Below are 23655 nucleotides of genomic sequence, written 5' to 3'. Positions count from 1 at the left end.
ATCCTTCAAATATTCCAGTAGAATTTCCAGTTAGTATAATTATTATTTCATTTATACTGTTAAAAAGCCCATGTTGTTTTAATCACTGTTAATGTGTTCTTGAAAGGAATACTATTTAGTTTTATTATATTTCCGGTGAACTTCCATTGTTCCCACATTCATGAACGCATCATAGTCATTCCGACGGTCATTGAACGCACCTCGCATGTGTGAGATGCCATAGTGTAGAGAGAAGTAGTATATAGCCCTGTTAAAGAGCAGTGTATGATGTATTTTCTTGCCTGTGTTTTTCCTATATCCTGCATCGTGGGTTCATAGTGTGTGAATGAGAAAAGAATCAGCAACCGTGGCCAGATCACCGCGCACGTTGTTTCATTGCATCAACTGCGTCACGCCACTATTCTGCCACTTCACCGAAAGCCGAAATGCACTTTTGGGCCATTTTCGGCCGAAAATTTTCGGTGGCCGAATTTTCGGTGCATCCCTAATTTATATGTTTCACCACAGTACTTTCACTCTTCAGCTGTTCTGATCTCATCATAGTAAATTAGCTATATGCACATCCCATGATTTGATGGAGAGGTTACAGGCTTTGTTCACCTGGGTGAACAGTTTGTATGAAAGCTAGCATTTCAAAATGAAAAATAAAAACTAAATATTAAGCTGAGCGCACCAGCTACAGTCAAGCAGCATTATCCCACATCCACAGTGAAAGAAACTACAGGAGACACAGTGACATGCTGTCAGGCGTCTTCGCAGGCAGATGAATAAATGCAGACTTAAAACAACACAGCACAGATAGAAGATGTGCTGCTTCAGCAGCCTCAACACTGCTTTGTGTGTGTGTGTGTGTGTGTGTGTGTGTGTGTTTGCTGACATGCACTTTTAGAGCAGAGCCACCAGTCACGGGGTGTTTGGTGTTTATTGTCTGTGTGTTTCACAGATCACAATGCAGGCTTGACAAGAACCTCAATGTGGTTGGAATGTGTTGAATGAACAACAAAAGATGAGAAACATGAGCGCATGCACACACACACCCCATGTTGTTGATATGTGAGACAATGCTCAGCAGTGTGCATGTCTGTGCTTTAGTGTGTGTGTGTGTTTGTAGAAATATATTGACCACAAAAGATGCAACAAAGCACAAAACAAATGACTTGAATTTGAGTCTGCAGGTCAGCCACTGAGAGCACACAGGCATGGAGATGATGAGTCTGATGAGGAGTTGTGAATTGAGTCACCAACATGCTGTCCTAAAGAGTCATGCAAAGTGACCTCATGTGCTCATAAGCCAAAGCAACTGGGAAAAAAGAACTGGGATCAAAGGAAAATCAAATGCCTGTGCTCTCTCAAATGGTTGACTTGATTTGATTGAGAAGTAGTCAGAATTTGTTTTGCGCTCTCTCAACACAAAATATAGAAACAATAGGTATGGGGTAGGGGTGGGCGATATATCGAATATACTCGATATATCGCGGCTTGTTCTACGTGAGATGTATGAAATGACTATATCGTGACCATCGAGTACTTGTCACGTAAATGTTTTAAGCCGTCAGCATTTAATTCTCCGGAGTTTTGCCTGTGTCACTCCTGGTGCTGCTCACAGCACGCAGCACACCTCCCTGCCCACCCAGAAAAATCCCCTGCGCGCATGCGTACTTTTTGTATCGAGTGAGGAGAGACAAGGCCCACTGGCTCACTCCGGAGTGGCTGCGCTGCGGTCACCGGAGCAGATCGCTGCCAGTCTAGTCAATGAGAGCACTCACACAGGGCGCGTCCCAGAAGCGTCTCTCCGTGCTCTATCATTCCGTAGCTTTTCTATTTTTGACGCGAGCTGCTGCTAAACCTCGTAAATTTCAACAGAGCAGATCGCACCAGACAGGAAATCCAACACAGAATCAACATAATAAACTTCCGCCCCCTTTCAAAATAAAACACAATACGCAGTTCATGTAGCTTATCACAACTTCACATCACCAGGTGATCAAAGATCGATCAAAGGGTCTCAACATGAACGATAAGAGACTACTGTAATTATTGAAGTGGAACAACACACAATCATTTATGACACAACAGATGCTTTTTATAATCTCCTCCACGTCGGAGAAGCAAAGTCAGCTGTTTCTTGTTGTTGTTTTCTTTATACACAGTTTATTGTGGGGTCTCGCGTACGTCCAGGATTCTCGCGTGAATACGGCCGGCTCGGTACACTGCCAAGGCGCGCCCGGTGTGAGTTGACGCAGGGCAGAGGACGCAGCTAAAACGTGGCGCAGCCGTTACTAATCTATAATAGAAGGGTCTACTTGAATCATCATACTGATGTTATTTTTTGCATCAAAGGGTTGAATTTAACATTCATAGTGATTTACAGGAGAAATAAAAATATCGAGATATATATCGTGTATCGCGATATAGCCTTAAAAATATCGAGATATTGGTTATTGGCCATATCGTGCAGCCCTAGTATGGGGTAATACATAAGAGAGCAACCTACAGCCTTTATGTGTACTACATAAAAGAGCCATAAGGATTGTAAATAATGTAGCTTTTCACAAACACACAAACATATTATTTTTAAAGTCTTATTTTTTGAAGTTGGTGGATCTTGTAGAATATAACACAGCACAAACAATTAGGGATGTAATGATGCATCGATTAAAAATCGGTACAAATGCGTGACGACTCGCATCGGTTGGCAGAAAAAATGAATCGCGATTCTTGGCGAATGCGAGAGAAGTAGGATATGTTCTTTTTTATCTTTTTTTTATTAGAAATAGGTTACGTTATCTTAAAAAAAGTCACTGGTTGGTGATTCATTTGTTCAACGTCAGGCGTCAAGTCACGTGACTCACGTCACTATGTAGGTACGGAGCACAGAGCGAGGGAAGACATGGTGACGGTACAAAATAGCTTTGAAATAGAGGATGCACCGAGCAGTTTGAAATCACCTGTGTGGCGGCATTTTGGATTCCCTATATACACAAATACAACCGTGAGAAATGGACAGACAAAACCAAAACAGCATGTAAATATTGCAAGAGACTGCAACATGAGCAACATGCAGCAGCATATTAGCCGCCACCAGAGTGAGAAGCAAAGTAACGTCACGCCACCTCGTGAGCGAAAATTGCACATTACACCAGTTAACAGCAGTTTACTGTGAGATTGTTTCTAAAGAAAAAAAACTGTATCGTAAACAAAAAAAACGTGACTTGAATCGAGTCGTGAGTTGAGTGTATCGTTATCGTCAAATATTGTATAAAGCAAAAAAAAAAAAAAAAAAAAAAAAAGATGTATTACCTGCATAACCACAGATACCAGTTCTAACATTGTGACTTCAGCAAAACATTATTGGACACAACAAGTGAGAAGAAGCACACAGCTTGTGTCTTCTTCAAGGGTTTGGTCTTCACCAACAACCTGAGAAGACTGAGGCCAATCTCTTCCAACACAGCCTAATTTATTTACTGTAATTTACACTTGAAATGTGGTTCTCTGCATGTTAACGCCTCCAGTTTATTCCATTGTAATCCCACTGTAGTAAATACGTTCAGCTGTAGAGTTTTTTGGTTCTAATTACATTCTTATTCTTATTTACAATTTACTTCCAGTTTACAAAAAAATGGGTACAAAAAGATGGTTACAATTTACAGGGTGAGCTTAAATTAAGGAATCTTTGTTTTCATTTCAATATGTGAGGTTAAACTGTGGAATCATTTGGACATGGAACTTAAACAGTACAAATATTATTCAGCTGTAAATTATAATATATCAGTAATAAATCTACTATATTAAGTAGAGGAGAAGGGATAGGAATATATAAGTGTATGCTTCTTCCTACTCCCTTTTGTACTTTAAGGCAGTGGTCCCCAACCTTTTCCTAACTGCGGACCGGTCAACGCTTGACAATTTTAATGCGGACCGCTCGACTTAGACTGGGACTATAATAGAGGGGGACTTACTACACTATCTACAGTTGGTAGGAGAAGAAGAAAATATTAAGTATTAAGTAATATTTTTTTTCTTCTCCTACCAACTGTGGATGAAGTAGTAAGTCCCCCTTTATTATAGTCCCAGTCTAAGTCGAGCGGTCTTTTATTTTGAAACTTTTTTTATTTCGAAATGACCGCATTAAATAAAACAGAAATAACTAATTAATTCTTGTGCGGCCCGGTACTGATTGATCCACGGACCGGTACCGGTCCGCGGCCCGGGGGTTGGGGACCACTGCTTTAAGGTATGTCCATTTGCACTGGTTAAGAGAACTTAACAATTGAATTGGCATGTACAGTTTTGACCTGTTAACTTTTTCTTTTTTCTTGTATATTTTTTTCTTTTTCTTTCTTCATTTATTTTTTTTCATTGCCTTTATTCTAAATAAAATATTAAATCAATCAAATCTTTCACAGATCTGGCTGACTGCCTGTGGCTTCACATGAATTTATAGGAATAAACGTGAATAAACTGTGAATTTACTAAAATGAAGACTGGCCCTTAATAGTGAACTTAAATGTAACTGAGGAGAATATATTATAATCTAGACTAAAACAACCAGATGTCATGCAGTTACACTTGAACATCTTTTATTCCTCAATCACATGCACATAGCACACTGCTTACTGCAGGGCTACTGAGGCCACACCCCCTACCTGCACAGGTGATTTCTGTACCTGGACCACACTTTAGAGCCCAGAGCACACAGAGACTATTGAAGACACACATTTAAGCTGGTGGACTACATAATATTACAGTTAATTCACAGAAATTCCCATGAATGTCTATAATTCCCATGGAGGTTTTGTGAAAAATTCCCAAGCATAACTTCTCATGGAAAGTTTCCAGAAAGTTTCTACTATTACTACATTCAGGAGAACATCTTATAATTCACTCGACAAACTTTTTCATCATTTTTGACTGAACCAGTAGCTCTCTGTGGGACCATGACACGCTGACAGGGGAAGCTTGTTAAACTGTGACTTCAAACTGTGCTCCCATCTATATATTTGCCCTATGTCTGCTCTCTGGCTAACAAAGTAGACCAACTGCTGCTTCTCGAAAGAAAAAACAGACTTTTGTAGATGTGCTGTACTGTGCTGTGCTTCCAACAAAAACTCAGCTTGGTGAGTACATCCCAGATCAGGTTCCAACTTCTCTGAGTGGACTGTGTAACAGTGTTACCTTGGATTCTATGCTTTATTAGACAGTAACAGCCAGAGAGGTGAGAGAGACAGGGAGGGGACGATATGCAGCAAAGACTCGGGGTGTAATCAAACCCAAAGCAGACCACTGTGTTAAAAAAAAAGTTGAGAAACATAACCCGATGTCATGCTGCGACAGTGTGTGTATGCAAATTAACCTAGGAACTGTTGACATCCCTAATTTATACACATATTTTTCCACATAGTTGTGTACACAAAGGTCAAGTCTAAGTCAAAATCCTTGCGTGCATGTGCACAATAAAACTGATTCTGATTCTATACATGACCTTGTCTTCAAAAACAGGCTGCAACACTTCTACACATCAACTCCTTTAAAGATAAAAAAAGAATAACGTTCACATTATATAGTTTTATAGCGGTTTGATAAGTTTCCCACAATACCACAGTGTGAAAGCTCATTACAGAATCGATGCAGCTGATCAGAGCTTTGTGCAGACATTACTGTTCTTTTCCAAGTAAGAATGACAGCAAGTGTGTGTGTGTGTGTTCCATGGGAAGTTAAGCTCGGGAAATATTCAAAATCAGAAACTCCACAAGAATTATTATTATTATGGAGTGGAATTTATGTGAATGAGTGTCTCATATCCAAACATAAATCTAAACATTCCATTTTGCCATAAGCAGACATGCTAAATAAAACATTTCAACAGATTTATTTGTAGGTAGAGCTTTATCAAGTTTGAATTATTTTATTGAACAATATTATGTAGTCCACCAGCTCTATAGTCTCTGTGTGCTCTGGGCTCTAAAGTGTGGTCCAGGTACAGAAATCACCTGTGCAGGTAGGGGGCGTGGCCTCAATAGCCCTGCAGTAAGCAGTGTGCTATGTGCATGTGATTGAGGAATAATAGATGTTCAAGTGTACCTGCATCTGGTTGTTTTAGTCTAGATTATGTTAAAATATATTCTCCCCAATTATATTTAAGTTCACTGTTACGAGCCCACCTCCAATTTTGTAAATTCCTGTTTTATTCCCGTTAATTCCCATGGAAAGTTTCCAACTTTCAAAATTCACAGAATTTTGCAACCGTATAACTCATACATTTCTATGCAGAGTGAAGACTTGGGAGACCAAAATACATCCAGGGAAGTGTAACACAAAAATGTATAGTTGATAGAGAGGTGGGGGTTGAGCAAAGCCACAGGGCAGACCACACAGAGTTAACACAATGCAAACTTCAGCTGTTTACGACTCTCAACTACAACATGATGCACCAAACTGAGGTGAAAACTTCTCATTGTTTGTGGAAGTCAGATGACTTTGTTGTTTACACTGTGGGTGCAGCCCTGTAGCACTTCCTCTGGGATCCTCACAGAAACACTACTTGTGATTATAAACCGTGCAAAGCAGCCAGACTCAGACGAGCTGCGTAAGGCTGAACAAGCAGAGCATAGAGGTATGTGTGGTAGAGTGGCAGCCCTGCGGGGTCACAATCACCCAATCACAAACCTCTATTTCACTCTAGTACGGTGACAATGAATACTGTGATCAGCTGGAGGCATTGCCATGTCAGTATTACTACTGCTGCTGCTGCTGGTTAAGCATCAACAACATAATGAGTGTAGGCTCTGCTCTTTGTATTCAGTGACTTTACATTATCTGACATTTATCATGTCAAAAACACATCTGAGTACATTATGGCCACAGTAATGATTAAATCATCTGTAAATGTCATCATTTCCTACAATAAATGAATATAGTGAATTGTGGGAGAACAGGTAGCTTATGGAAGAATTATCCTATCTTGACGTGACGTGCTGTTTTGAGCGAGAGCAGAAAAAATTTGAGAGCGCGCAGGACGTTTTGAGTGCGAGCACATTAGATCTGAGCGCGCACAGGACATATTTGAGTGCGTGCGAAATGTTTGTGTCCAAGCAGAAGAAATGTGAGCACAAGCATGTCATGTTTTGAGTCCAAGCTCACATTTTGAAAGAAAGCAGCAGAAATCTGAGTGCGAGCACAAAATCTTGAAGGAGAAAGCATGAGAAGGAGAAATCACACTCTCAAACTGAAAATGTGCGCTCTTGAATAAAGATAGGATAATCTCAAACTGAAAATGTGCGCTCTTGAATAAAGATAGGATAATTCTTCCCTAGTAGCTTACCTGTCATAGCACACCAAGGCTGAGACCTAGTGATGTGTCAGTCGTGAATGAGCCTAGGGGTGGGCGATATATCGAATATACTCGATATATCGCGGCTTGTTCTACGTGAGATGTATGAAATGACTATATCGCGACCATCGAGTACTTGTCACGTAAATGTTTTAAGCCGTCAGCATTTAATTCTCCGGAGTTTTGCCTGTGTCACTCCTGGTGCTGCTCACAGCATGCAGCACACTGCCCCGCCCACCCAGAAAAATCCCCTGCGCGCATGCGTACTTTTTGTATCGAGTGAGGAGAGACAAGGCCCACTGGCTCACTCCGGAGTGGCTGCGCTGCGGTCACCGGAGCAGATCGCTGCCAGTCTAGTCAATGAGAGCACTCACACAGGGCGCGTCCCAGAAGCGTCTCTCCGTGCTCTATCATTCCGTAGCTTTTCTATTTTTGACGCGAGCTGCTGCTAAACCTCGTAAATTTCAACAGAGCAGATAGCACCAGACAGGAAATCCAACACAGAATCAACATAATAAACTTCCGCCCCCTTTCAAAATAAAACACAATACGCAGTTCAAGTAGCTTATCACAACTTCACATCAACGTTACGTCATGACCGGTGGCACCAGGTGATCAAAGATCGATCAAAGGGTCTCAACATGAACTGAGAGACTAATTATTGAAGTGGAACAACACACAATCCTTTATGACACAACAGATGCTTTTTATAATCTCCTCCACGTCGGAGAAGCAAAGTCAGCTGTTTCTTGTTGTTGTTTTCTTTATACACAGTTTATTGTGGGGTCTCGTGTACGTCCAGGATTCTCGCGTGAATACGGCCGGCTCGCTACGCTGCCAAGACGCGCCCCATCACTACTGAAACCACCTCTCCCGCTCCCTGCTGTCCTGTCACACTTCACCTTCTCCTATGTAAAGGCAACAAAAGCTAACCCTAACCCTAACCCAAATGGTGAATTGCAATTCAAGATTTTGTTCTGTAAACCAACAATACAAAGCATGTATGAATACTGTTTCCATAAATTTTACCCAGATATGTTACATATGAGACACTGTTCAGGCTGATGTATTCAACGTCAACATAACAGTTGTCGACACATCGCAATGAAGTGCTGCTCACAGTGAAAGCATGAACATCCACAGAGAACATCATCATCTATTAGGATTATGAAAGCGTGGATCACATTTCTGTTAGCAGCACAAAGTTGTTATTCACCCGTTTTAGATTTTCTGTTTACATAAACAGCCGTGGCTGAGTGAGAAAATAGCTTCAACAAACTGTTGTTATAATCTCTACATCTTTTCCTCGCCCCACACTGATGAAAAAAATAGATGTCTTTCAGTGACTGAGATATCTGCTGAAAAAGAGATTTTTCCATGCACACATGTTAAGTTTTGATGTTTTTTTGCTCTTGCTCCCTTTTCTTTTTGTACACAAGCTTAGTTTGTTAAAAATTTATTTAAAAAAAAAAAAAACACTGGCAGATTGCTTATGCCCTAGAAGTGGTTTTATGTACAAGCAAGTGTGAGCACATAGTGTCATTAAACACACTGGCCAAAGGTTAGTGTATCAATGTGTGTGTTTACAAGTCTTGGTGTGTCAGCTCTGGGATCATTTACTCAACACTAACACACTCTCAGTCAAGGGAAGGAATCATGCTCCGGTTGTCATGACATGAGGAAATGTTCACACAGAAAACAGAATAAACATGAGGGCTTCAGACATCAGTCAGAACCCATCAGTTTCCCAGAGAGCCCAAGCTGACGTTCTTAAATGTCTTGTACCCCCAATCTTACACACTGCACCTTTAAACAATCATGTTTTGTTGATTACTGATCTGACAAGTTGCACCCACCTAAACAAATTTTATAGGAAGGCTAATGATGGAATGTTGCTATAGAGTACAGTGCACCTGAAACACACTGTAACTTCTACAGGTGAACTTAACTTGACCTTCTCTAAACTCATGCAAACAGGTTGCAACAGAGACTGGAAGAGTCACACAAAAGGCATAGAAGTGGACGTCCTTTGGACACATCCCATGCTGATAACCGCTTCATTGCAAACAGTGCCCTGTGGAACCGAATCGTGAACTCGTGGCAATGGAGGTGAGAGGCAACCGAGTGTCACGCCAGACCATTCGAAACCGCTTACTTCAGCAGGGTCTGCATGCTTGACGACCTGCAAGGGTGACCTGACCATACCAACAGGCACAGGTGTCATTGTCCTGCAAGTGAGCATTTGCACTGAATGAGGAACCAGCGGGCCTCAGTGCTGTTCTCTGATGATACTCAATTCACAATGAGTGGAAATTATGGCCACCAATCCTGTTGGAGACATCAACAAGAATCATATGCATCAGCCACTGTGGTCACCAGACTAGCCTTTGGAGGCGGTGGTCTTACAGTCTGGGCACCATGTAAATGGTACTGTGACAAGCAGATGCTAGCTGAATAACATCATTAATCCAGCCATTGTGCCTCTGCATAAGCAACACAGGCCTGATTTCATCTTCATGGATGACAATCCCCAGCTCATCGAGGTTGCATCTTTAGGAACGGCTGCTGGAGGCTGGGGAACCTCAAATGGAGTGGCCTGCATTTTCTCCCATAAAAAAAAACAACCTGCGAGATCAGCAATTTCCACTTGCCTGGTAAAAGCTCATGAAGTAAAACCCTTAACCCTGTTTTGTGTTGAGTGTTTCCACATATCTGTCATTTCTTTCTTGGTGGACTGTTCTACAAGAAGAAACGATCCAGCTGGGCTGCCCATTCTCCAGATCATCTCTTGGTTCCTTAATTTTGCCACCACAGTCACTGTTGAGTGTTGTGCTTCACCCTACACGCTGTAAGCTTGTTGTTAACCGTGTATTCAACCCTCTCTCTTTTCTCTCTCAATGCACCAACACTTGATCCTAGCACTGCCAGTGATTTTCTGTTGAATAGTGTACAGCAGAATAATAGAGCTTGCAGCTATCGATTCTTTTTGAAGTTGAGTATCTACCGAATATTTCAGCAATTAATTGAGTAATCGGATTTTATTTTTTTTGCATTTCTAAACAACAATACTATTGCATAATGTGTGACAGAAACAACACAAAATTAATAATTAAACAACAATACTCGAGGCAAAAAAATTATAAAGTTAATTCAGGTCAATTCTACACCATATTTAAAACTTAACTACAGATGTTAAACTTAACTCTACAAGAACACACACGCACAACACACAGACTTTATCCTGTCTTGCAGTAGCACAGCTCACCAGTTGAATATCAACAGAGTATCTGAATAGATTGAGGCCCTGTAAAGAGGCTGCTAGTCAGTAGGCCTGAGCTTGTTTACCCACAGCTAGCATAGCTGCACCGCTGGACTTGTTGCCCAGGGCCACTGTGTGTGTGTGTGTGTGTGTGTGTGTGTGTGTGTGTGTGTGTGTGTGTGTGTGTGTGTGTGTGTGTGAGTGAAAGAGAGAGCAACTGAGTAATGGAGCAGTTCATTGACAACAGGCCTATTTCTAAGTCTCCTAACCCTAGAAAAAAAAACAGATAGATGCCTCCATGAATAAATTAGTAATCCATCCATCCATTCACTCAGGATCAATATGTAAGATATGGCCAGAATTTGTGACAGCAGCTAATTCAACAGAGGTCCATCCAATTGTTGCCAATAGTCTCACAATTAATGAAATGAAGATCACCTGAGTGGTGTGGGTGTGTCTCAAGTGATTAAGGTATAAAACACCTGTGTCTGAAGGGTCCAGAAACTGGTTGATCAGTATTCCTGGCTACCATTACACCATGAAGACAGAAGAACACTCCAAGCAACTCAGGGAAAAGGTTATTAATGCATTAATAACCCTAGCTATTGCTAGCTATTAATGCATTAACGCTAGCTGCGCATTATAGTAAAGACATGTTAACTGCTAACATTTGCGGTTAATGCTAGAATTAGTGGCTAGCATGTTAACGCTAGCTGCTCCTGTGTCTAAATAAACAACTATTTGAGGTGTGCTTTTTGAATACAGACCCCAGCAACAGCCCACTCGGCACTCTCAAAATTTCTGTGGGAATTTTCTAGTTGAAAAGTACAATTCAGGGGATGGATACCAAATAAATTCAAAGGTATTGAACATCCCCTGGAGTTCAGTTAAATCAATCATCAAGAAATGGAAGGAATATAGCACGTGGCATGTGTGAATCTGCCTAGATCAGGCCGCCCTCGTAAACTGAGTGACCATGCAAGTAGGAGACTAGTGAGAGAAGCCACCAAAACCCCTATGACTACTCTGAAGGAGTTACAAGCTTCAGCTGCTGAGAGGGGAGAGACTGTGCATATAGCCAGTCAAAGCTTTATGGGAGAGTGGCAATGAGAAAGCCATATTAGATCTCGACTAGAGTTCACCAAAAGGCATGTGGAAGATTCTTTGGTCTGATGAGAACAAAATTGAGCTTTTTGGCCATCAGACAAGACGATATGTTTGGCGGAAACCAAACACTGCACATCACCAAAAACACACCATCCCCACTGTGAAGGATGGTGGTGGCAGCATCATGCTGTGGGGATGTTTCTCAGCAGCAGGCACTGGAAGGCTTGTAAAGATAGAGGGCAGAATGAATGCTGCAAAATACACCGAAATCCTGGGGGACAATCTTATTCAGTCTGCAAGAGAACTACGGCTTGGGAAAAGATTTATTTTCCAGCAAGACAATGATCCAAAGAATACTGAAAAAGCTACACAGGTTCTTTTTAAAGAACCAGATAAATGTTCTGGAGTGGCCGAGTCAAAGCCCAGACCTCAATCCTATAGAGAATTTGTGGCTGGACTTGAAAAGGGCTGTTCATGCCCGATACCCGCACAACCTGACAGAGCTTGAGCAGTTTTGCAAAGAAGTATGGAGCAAAATTGATTGAAAGACTGATTGAGACTTATCCACACAGACTCAGTGCTGTGATTGCAGCCAAAAGGTGCATCTACTAAATACTGACTTGAAGGGGGTGAATAATTATGTAAACAATTATTTTTCTTTATAAAATTTTGTTTCATTAACATTACTTTATAGTAGGGCTGCCACAAACGATTATTTTGATAGTCGACTAATCACCAATTATTTTTTCGATTAGTCGACTAATCGAATCATACGTACATTGACTGTCCCGGAGAGGGAATGGTAAATGATAAATGGACTGTACTTATATAGCGCCTTTCTAGTCTTCCGACCACTCAAAGGTCTTTACACTACATATCTCATTCACACACATTCATACACTGATGGCATTGGCTACCATGCAAGGTGCCAAGTGCTCATCAGTTTGAGGAGCTAGGCATTCATACGCATTCACACACCGATGGCACAGCCTTCGGGACCAATTTGGGGTTCAGTATCTTGACACTTCGACATGCAGACCCGCGGAGCCGGGGATCGAACTGCCGATCATCTGATTAGTGGACGACCCACTCTGCCTCTGAGCGGACGGGTGCTGTAAACCTCGCGGACGGAGCCGTGAGCCACCTTCGCCCCCGAGTGTTTCCATGCCGACCCAGAGCCGCCGTGGAGGAAATGCGCCCGGTGGAGGCCAGCGGGCGCCGGGGCGAGGTCCCACGAGGGGATCCTCCCGCGTCGTGCGGCCGTGCCTAACCTGCCGAGTTGAATCCCCCGGGCAGACTGCGCGGAAGTTGCGGAAAAATCGTGGTGATTGGTTAAAATTGCAACACCGCCCTGAATTCACGGGGATTCACTGAAGTTGCAAATCGCAACATTGTGAATTTCTGGAGGGTCTGTGTTATGGTATCATTTACGGTACAGTCAGGCCTGACGCCGATTACCACTACTGCGTGTGTGTGTGTGTGTGTGTTTGTGTGTGTGTGTGTGTAAAGTAAGTAAAAAACAAAAACGAAGCGTCGACTACTAAATTAGTTGTTGACGATTTTGTTCGTCAACATAATAGTGACTAATTGACTAATCCTGGCAGCCCTACTCTATAGACACCTGTTTTCACTTTGACATTAAAGAATTTTTTCCAATACATTTTTGTATGAGAAAAACAGATTTTATTGACCATGATTGATTTATGAATGCAATAAAAGGGTAAAACATCCAAGGGGTAGAATACTTATGATAGGTATTGTGTTGTGTTGCTAACCAGCTTCATCTTATAATACCACTTGTACCTTGGGAGGCCGTGGTGAGTCACTGCAGTGTTTAGGTGTTTGGTCTCAGTCCAACACGGGGACAAAGAAGTCCAGAAGCAGGTGGACTGGAGGGACAGACCTGCTGCTAGCTGACAGACAGCAGCTGAGGAAGCGACGGCAGGCTCAGAGCCAGAGATTCTGGATGAATAAACACGCAGAGTCATGGAGGATTCTGCTCTGATCGGACGAGGTCAATGGTAAAGTTTGGTCTTCTTGGTGCAGACATACACGGTTGTTATCGTAGCTATGTGTAGACACCCAAAGCTCGGTGATACTACTCCAGATTTATATTTATACGTGACGGTGAAGGTAGGTGGAGAAGTTGGACTGCCTGAATATGTGTATATTTCTTGATTCCAGTTATTGTATCAGCAAGTCAGTTTAGAAATGCAGTTGATATAACATGTTCAACCAATCAATAATACAGCGCACTTCAACACCTGATGTCTCATTAAAATATGACTTCAGTGCCAAAACACTTTAGTCACGTGCTCTAGTGCAGACCACAAGTGGAAATACAATTTACAGTGTGAGGCTGAATCGACTGACAATCAAATAAGAGGCAGCTTATTAAACACAGCTGAGGGACTGCACAGCACATCACACAGGCTGCGACACACACTTTCTTTTGCTGTAGCTGCTGATCTGTTTGTTTAGCTCACTGACAGCGAGCAAATCATTCAAAACGTGCTGTGCTAACAGCTACATGACTGACAATCAGTCCATTCTTCAAAAAGATGCAACATGCTAAATATTTGACTACTGGGATATTATTTAGTTGGGTAGTTGAGCATTTTTTCATTTCAACTCTAAATCTACTTAGTTACATTCCACTGACGATTGTGTGTGCTGCATGTTGCTGCTTCCCACCTAGTTTTTATTATTCACGATCAAGCACTGGACTTTAGGACAGACACCTGGTGGAACACTGGTTCTTGACGATGGGAGGCCTGTACACCGAGAGTGGCGAGATTGCAGCTATCAAAGTCATTACAATAAGCCTTAACTTCTCCAGACTGATCCCCACTGTGTTTGTTCTCATTCATATTGCAGGTCTTCTTCCATGGATGCCGACTAAACTAAATAGTGACTCCAAACAAATGTTTGTTTCTCCTTTACACTAAGAAGGTGAGGGTGATGTGAGGAGATTGCAATGCAGCAATTACACCACTGGATGCAACTAAATCCTACACATTGGACCTTTAACTAGCACTGTTACATAATCAGAGAATAACATTACACAGACACGATTTGCTACCAAAAGTGAGCAGGTACACGCACACACAGATCCCAGCCTTCCATTGACAGTGAGCAGGTACACGCACACACAGATGCCAGCCTTCCATTGACAGTGAGCAGGTGTTAAGCAGACAGCTTGGTTCAAACTGTGAACAGCCTCCTGCCTTTGGAAATGAGCTAGCACTAGTTAGCTATTAAGCTAATAAGTGTATAAGTTGAAGTGGAGCAGACGGTGGCGGTGTGTGTGTCCGCAGGGCCGGTCCTAGCTATGGGCAATGTGGGCGGCCGCCCAGGGCGCATTCTCCGTGGGGGGCGCACGAACGCCCGAAAAAGCAAAAAACCTCGGTAATTTTCGATACCGCTTATTAAGTTAGCGGAGCGGGCGCCCCGGGAGCGGGGTGTTGACAAGGCAGAGGGGGGCGTCGGACAGACCGATGGGGGCGCACGGCGCATCCAGGGGCGCACGGGCGGCCGTTAGGGCGCACGAGAAAATGTTCGCCTGGGAGGGGGGGTCGCCCAGGGCGCAAATGTGGCCAGGACCGGCGCTGTGTGTACGTAACTAACCACACTGTCGACAAATAAGCGTCCTGCGGTGTGTCTCTATATCTATGTCATTCTTTTCAACTGCTAAGTAACAAACAAGTCCAGCTTTAACTACATACAGAGAACGAGGCTGAGCTAGCTCTGCTATGCACCAACTTCACTGTTGACGATAGTGAACCACTTTAACTGACCCTGAAGCAGCCTGTGGTGGAGCACACTGTGGTGGAGCAGCCTGTGGTGGAGCACACTGTGGTGGAGCAGCCTGTGGTGGAGCACACTGCGGTGGAGCACACTGTGGTGGAGCACACTGTGTTTGACGACAACAACAACTTTCTTTCATTGTCAGTAGAGTAAACACACGGTGGCTGTGGAGCGGTCCGTCACTGATAACACAGAGTTGGGATAGCTACACACTGCGACTGCACGGATCTGAATCTGACTGTCCGCATCAGACACACAAGCAGAAAATGGTTGTTTTACTCACGTGTGTAACACTTGTAGGCGTAACGTTAAATCCACAGGAAACAGAGCGCCGGCTTCGTTGATAAAAACATCATATTTCTGTGACAAACCTGAAGTGTGTCTGACCCGTCCCTGCCTGTCTTTCTGGTTTTGGAAGAAAAGCCTAAAAACAGCACCGACACCAACAACCAATAGCTTTTGACTCAACTCTGACTGACGTCTTTCCAGCCAATCCCTTCTGTCGACCTGATGCAGGGCTGGCTTCTCAGCCAATCAAAGTGAGAGGAGGCGGGATTTCTAAGGGTTTTTTGCCGAACGAGACTGACAATTGTTTACACCAATCCTCATGGTTCACTTTATGCAAAAACCAAAAGTCGTGACCAATGAAATGTGTCAGCTCGGAGTAGGCGGGATTCCACCAGCTGTATAAACCAATCAAGTGACGTACAGAGTAGGTATTAATGGCGGCAGCAAAACAATAGCACGTTGGTATTTGAAAGAGTGTAAATTTAAAACAGTCTGCGATTTTATCCACCTGCAGATAGAGTCAGGCATGTACACTGTCACATATATAATAATAATAACAATAACAATAATAATAATAATATAATATTGACTTCACACTGTATTTATGAAACTAAGAAAATAATAATAAGGTGATGACAACGCCCCCCTGTGATATGAGAAGCACAGATTAAATGTATGCCTGAGCAGCTCTGTTGCAGTGAACGTCCCTCAATACAAAGCATGAAGCATCGCTGCCCTCTGGTGTATGAACATCAATGTGCAATACTTCACTTAGCAAGCAAGCAATGTATATATTCTATATTATCAAACAATACATTACAATTATGTACATTACATCACAACACAATTTTTTAATGATTCTGTGGGGTTTCTAGAAATGGTTCCTTAAAGAACATCTGTGTGTAGAATAGGGTTCCGGCAGCTTCACTGCTCTTTTCTAATCACATGTAAATCTGACAAACTGGACCTTTTAAAAAATATTGTGTTTAGAAAGTAGTCAAGCTGAATCTTCAACATTAGTAGTAATCTACCATAACTCAGATGAGAAAGCTATCCTTATTGTTTGATTAGTCTATCTGCTCCGACTTTATTAAAAAATGAACAAATGCAGTTTTCATTATTTTGCACTGCTCCACATAGCCTAAAAAACAACTTGTACTTTCATTGATTAACCAGGTACTTTTCTTCTTTTTTTTCCTCAAATGGTAATTTTTCATTTTTACTTGAGTCATTATTATTTGGGAATAATTCTCACCTCCTACTAAAAAGTAGACATATCAATAGTCCTATGTTACTGCATGAACCATCAGAGCTCTTAACACTCCTTCATCAGGGACAGGTTTTATGTTAGTTTATTCTTAAATGTGATCAATAATCAAATCAAAGAGATTGAAACAGCGATGTCGACACTAGCTGACCAAGTCGAGGAAATGGAGGGATGAGGACAAATGAGGACAACATTAAAGATGCCACCACGCTCACAATATATTTAAACAGACATTTTCAATAATGAACTGCTCTGGCATACCTTCACCGAGAGACTTCATTTAAACTTTAAAACATAGGTACGCTTGCCTTCTCTACAGTGATTCACTACACTCATCGACAGCTTTTAACGTTTTTAAACTATCAAGGCTTAAAGTTGAGCAGGTTTTTAGTCAAATTTCTGCGTCTATAGTCTTATATGCCTTTAATGTAACTTTTAAGACATCTTTTGCTAGGCAGAAAGCGTGGACTATTTGTAAAAACACATTTCTTCAAACTCAGTACAGTGTAAATGTTTGGAAGCAAACCCATTTTGTGTTGTCTCTTAAAAGTAATGAGTGAGCAAGGTGAGCACGGCACGTAGAAGATGAAGATATACTTTATTAATCCCACGAACGGGGAAATTCTTTTTACACTCTATTTTTATTTACATGCATTTTGACCCATATACACACACATGCCGTACAAGGGCATAGACATGCAATTTTGGAGAGAGATGGTGAGTGATGGGCAGCACCCCTGAGAGGCGCCCAGCGAGCAGTTGGGGGGGGCAGTGCCTTGCTCAAGGGCACCTCGGCAGTGCCCAGGAGGTGAACTGGCACCTCTCCAGCTACCAGTCCACCTTCCATATTTGGTCCATGTGGGACTTGAACTGGCCACCCTCCGGTTCCCAAGCCAAGTCCCTATGGACTGAGCTACTGCCGCCCCCCATGAGCTGCCGAAGCAGAATATTTTACATTTTAATTTAACTCAGCATATCAAACTGAATAGTTTCGGTAATATGTGTGTTGGTGAAGTTTGGTTCAAGTGTGGTTTACAGTTTCAAAATACGTTTCTTGAAATGCAGTCCGGTTGCTTTGGAAAGAACAGTAAGGCTGTTTCAAGGGAACAATGCAAAAAGCATAAATTGACCCTAATCTGATTTTGTAAAAGTTATGTGTAGACATGTATGCATGCAGATTTGAAATGAAATAGGTTTTTATTCCTGCTACTATGTTTTAGTAACTTTTGTAGAATTTAATAGCCAGTGTAGGGTTAGCAATATATTTTTGCTTTAAAAGTATGAGTTTTAATTGTATTTTATTCTTCTATAGACAAACATCACAACATTTCTGGAGGGCACCTTCCCGGTGCTCATTAAATTGAGAGAGGACACTTTTCAGTGCCCGTTGTGCCATAAGGCAGGGCCATACCATGTTCTAATTCCTCATTTACAGGGCCACCAGAGGTCAACTGTGAAATACAGAGGTATTGATAAGATTTTGTTAATACCAATGCCATTATCGATTCCCCTTATTGATCTGATTCTTTGTCAATTATGTTATTGATTTATGGTCAGTATTCTGTGCGGGGAAACTTAACTCTTCTATTATTGTCACTGTTAATCGTTTGGCTTGCTATATACAGTCTGGAGGCTGTACTGCCCTGCACACACACACATGGAGCTGCACTTGAGTTCTGCCTTTGTTGATCAGCATCATATGACATTGGATCCAAATTCAATTTGTTGTTGATTTTCAACAGGAAGTGGTTCTCAATTTCCCATCCCTAATTGTTATGCAAATGTTAATCCTCTCTGGATCCCCATAAAACAAACTGACACAATTATGGTTTTCATTGTCTCCAAACACTAAGAATACACTAAACGCATACAACCAGGCACTTAAAATTGTTTATATACTTGTTTACTAAAACACACACATATCATATATATATTAGCGCTTCAAAAAAAATTAACGCAATTAACACGGTTTTGTTTTATTCCGGTGGCGGATGACAATAAACCTTTTTGATCACTGAATCGTACGTAGCGATGTCGCCGCCATTTGGGATGTGGCAAGTAGAAGCTTTGTTTTCCAGATCTATTAGTGTGTGGCTTGAAAGGGAATGTTTATATAGTAGGCATTAACTAAAGCCCTCGCGGCACTGGTCGCACCATTGCCCATACTAAAACGGCCCTGCTTGTATTAGTTTTACGGGGCAGATCTGCAACATATGGCTAAATAGATCAACATAGATCATTAACCCTATATGATCTATCCAATTATGGCGGACGGCATTAATAACTTATCGCAGGCAAAACGGGACCAAACCTGTCATTGAGCGTCTCTGTATATGTCTTGATCCTCCTACACTAACGGAGAGTCTTGGCGGAAAAGAAGGAATAAGGACGACCTTTAGGGGGGAACATTCTCATTTATAAAAGTTGCCCGACGGCTCGTGGACAAAAACAAGGCATTTGCACAGTTTGCAATGCCCGATTTAAGTAACACGACTTTACATATAACCTCAAGCAAAACACCCAGCTGAAAATTACCAAAAGCCACGGGACACTCGCAGTCTCCACTAGCAGGAGTGTGGCACCTCGTCCAGTACATTTTCGCCATTCCCGCGTTTTCTAATTTGCAACTGTGGCATAGTGCAATATGCGCAAACTATCCACAAACCCCTTGCTAATGCACAACATGGGTCAACAAATGACTTTTGTTCTATCTTTTGGCAAATCAATTTCATTTTATGATTGAATCTTATTCTTGAATAAGTATTCTTTAAATATCTGTATTACCACAATCATTAATTTTCATTTTTCCTTTCATACTTTATAACCAAAATTGTGTTTGTCTATTGCTAAATATATTTACACACAATGGTCCAAACAGACCCATCCTCCAAGTGTGATTTAAAATTAAATGACTCTAATCTATAGATAATTTGTTCAAAGTACTTATTTTTAGCAGTGAGTGGGGCAAAATTTATGTAATTTAGTACTTTGCAACATGTTTATTTTCTTTTTTTTACACATAACTCTGAAAAACATAACATGGCTATGAGGCTTGAGCTGTATCAATAGTTAAAACTGAGAAACTGGTGAAAATGTGGCACATCACAGAACACAAACTGGCCACTTATTTTTTTACATGGCCCTCAACAATTATTATTATTCAATTGGTCCTTTTGTTATCAAAACCGTATGAAACGACCGGATATCTTCCGTATCTCTTCAGCCTATGGTTGCCTTGTAAAATTGATTTTGCAGGTTGATTCCCCACAACAACTTCAGCAAACCGATAAGGCCATCAAATTCGTCTTATCAAGTTTCTCCACCTTTCCCTTTTGCGGTGGCTGCTGTTTTCGTCCCTCTAAGTTGGTGCATTTTTGGGTTAAAACCAGTCCAAACCTAGGGACTAAACCAGTCCAGCAGGACCAACATCACCCCAGCCAGGACTAACCAGTCCAAACCCAGGACTAAAACCAGTCCAAACCAAGACCAAACAGTCCACCGCAGGACTAAACCAGCCCAACAAGGACTAAACCAGTCCAACCCAAGACCAAAACCGTCCCAACCCAGGACTAACCAGTCCAAACTAAGATCAAACCAGTCGCAACCCAAGACTAAACCGTCCAAACCAGGACAACCAGTCCAACCCAGGATTAAACCAGTCCAAACCAGGATTAAATCCAGTCCAAGCCAGACCACATTAGCAGAACCCGGGAGTAAACCAGCCCAAAACAGGAACTAATAATCAGACAAACAGACTTCAATGACAATCCATATAAACATGTGATGTAGTTCCACTAGCAAACCACTACTGGGCTAATAATTACTTGTAACTTTTTTAACAAATGAAATGTTCCTCCAATTTCTTCAAAGTAAGGCTAAACCTTATCACATAGTATGTACAGTTCACAGTTGTCATCAATGTGTTTTTGAGGTATTGTGGTTTGATTGAAAAACAATCTTTACTTGTACTGGAGAGACGAGAGAGAGAGAGAGAGAGAGAGAGAGAGAGAGAGAGAGACGATGGGATCTGTGCTTAGCTTTAAACTGTTCTTTCACTCCAATGCTATAAAGACCCATGTGTGTAATAGTTGAGATAGAAATCAAAAGGCTGTTGCTGTGTCCATACCGTTAAGAATAAAAAAAAAATATTATTGTGGTGAAACAAAACGAGATATTTGCTGCATACTTGGAAGAGTAAATATAAAATTAATTTAGTTTCAAAGTTATATCGTAAACCAACACTGGAGCCATACAGGAAATAAACATAGAAAATGGATATGGGTCATTTTTGACCCATGTTGTTGGCATTAGATGGGGTAGGATCACAAACGTTTTTTTATTTATTCAAAAAGTAGAAGAAAGAAATAAAATAATCATGTTGATGGTCTAACAAGTTAATTGAGGACTACCTTGACTACTGAATGATGAATTAATTTATTGCCAAAAGTATCAGAAAATAAAACCTCCGCCGGGTCCTTTTGACCATGTTATGCATCAAAGGGTTAAGCCAATAAAATGAATAATTTAAATAATACTTTCTCCTGTGTTTTATTCACATTATTAATTTGATCATTTACATAATAAAATCTCCATTATACGCCTTCAGTCTCAGGAAAAAGGCCATTAATTTATTGATAAATTAATCGCGATTAATTACAGAAAATTTTTTTAGATTAATTAGTTATTTTTTTAATCGATTGACAGCCCTAAATAGATAATATAATTGTGTGTGTGTGTGTGTGTGTGTGTGTATACTATATGTATTGTATATATGTTCACGTGTAAACGTGCCAACCTTTTTCCGAAGCCGCAGTTGTCGCGGAAATTTGACTATAACAACACCACCCAACTGGGAGTGGTTTTCTTTGTGGTTGCTGCTCCTTCTCCCTCCTGGTTCTCCCTCATGTGTTCCTTTCTCCGCAGGTGGAAGTCCATTGGTAATCAGGGAGGGGTAAAGAGGAGGAGGAGGGAGGCCGACTCTTTCACTCTGGCGCAGCAGCACGTGGGAGGAGGTTTGCTCTTAGTGATAGTCAACTGAAGATAGACAGGAAACAAGGGAAGCAGAGAGAGGAGGAGTGACATGCAGTAAATGGACCATCCGAGTTGGGATTCAAACCCAGGGGCCAACCTGCACGAGGACTGGAGCCTCCCACCCACAGGAGCGGCCCCTTACCCAACTACGCTACCGGACCGCCCCTGCACATCACTCACGATCACTCACGTTTTTAGGGGTCATCGGACATGGACGTACAAAAAAATGGGCTGTACAGCGCCACCATACATGTTCTGTTTTTCGGCGGGGCCCTCACACGGTTTAATCCACGAGATACGAATTTGGAGGGAGTATGTAAATACCGAGACCACACAAAAGTCTCTTCTGGTGACCCGGGCTACGAAGCAAAGTTGTACGGCTTTGTCCGCGCAATGTTAACCATGTGTAATCCGTCCCGCACGTCACAGCCGTTTTCACTGCTGACGTTAAAACACATTGACTTTATGTTATGGCATTATTTCATGATTACCTTTTTTAATATACTATACACCTCAAAAAAAAAAAAGCACCTAAAATGTTTTTTCCTTTGCTCTGTTCAGATCCCATGAGTTTCTGCTATGTAAAATTAATACGTGGCCTGATCCCTGTATGGATCTTGTATTAAAGATCACTTCTCATGTCCCCTCATACTACAAACACTACACATTAATGCCACAATTATGAAAACCTGTGAAATTATAGCTCATTACTTCACGGTGTGTGTGTGGAATAGAACATTAAACAAACACGCGTAACACAAGTGATAACAAAAAATGTTTCTAAAACAATTAGTGAATTAGGAACAGTCCTTGTTAGTGTCTGCAATGTTAATCGTCTAATCGATTGAGAGATTAATTTGACCTACAACTTTAGTGTGGCCTTCAGTTGTGGGGTCAGACCTGGGGTCTCATGTACAAGCTTGCGCACAGCATGAAAAAGTGGCGTAGTTTTTTTCCATGCCATGTTCAGATGTATTCCAAACTGAATGATCGTAGAAATGTGCGTGCCCCACGCCAAACTTCATAGCTGTTGTACGAACGTTTTCTACCTATTGGTTCCTTTTGGCGACACTTAGAGGTGACACTGGGAAAACTGTTAATAATGTGAAACACTAAGTCATCAGAAGATGAGTGCACATCAGAGACCCACTTATGAACAATTAACACACCCAGGTGTTTGCAATTATTATAAGTGGATAACAAAAGCATGTGCAAGTGATTAGAAAATGGTAATGTAACAGAGGATTTACTTGCAAACGAGACCATTGGCTCAAAGTCGATTTCAGTTACAAGGCCAGTGTACTGGAGTTGTGCGCAGAGGCGCGCGGCCCTAGAAGCACAACACTGCGAGGGAGCCAGGGGTTGCTGTGTCCACACAGGTGCTTGACCACCGCTGGGTTCCCTGGCAACCGAAGGGCATCCCGTCGGGACTGGCCGACGTCAGGAGTGTGGCCAGTCAACCCTGAAACCGAGCCATGCCAGCCTGTGTGGGATGGATATCCCAATGTCACCTGGGTACATCAGATTTCCCTTCCATTCCATTACATTTTACATTGACATTGC

General features: G+C 41.8%; 1 protein-coding gene across 1 annotated transcript in view; it reads right to left on the bottom strand.

The window, feature by feature from the left end:
• The window catches only part of enc2 (ectodermal-neural cortex 2), a 39914-nt gene extending 24303 nt beyond the window's left edge, over positions 1–15611 (bottom strand). The window contains 1 exon segment of the mRNA XM_027278714.1: positions 15497–15611. The gene's annotated coding sequence lies outside the window, so the exon portion shown is untranslated.
• Positions 15612–23655: the final 8044 nt, after the last annotated feature.

Source organism: Larimichthys crocea, chromosome V (genome assembly GCF_000972845.2).
Source record: "Larimichthys crocea isolate SSNF chromosome V, L_crocea_2.0, whole genome shotgun sequence".
Lineage (NCBI taxonomy): Eukaryota > Metazoa > Chordata > Actinopteri > Sciaenidae > Larimichthys > Larimichthys crocea.
Note: the sequence above shows the minus strand (reverse complement) of the source record. Positions and strands in the feature narration are given on the sequence as shown.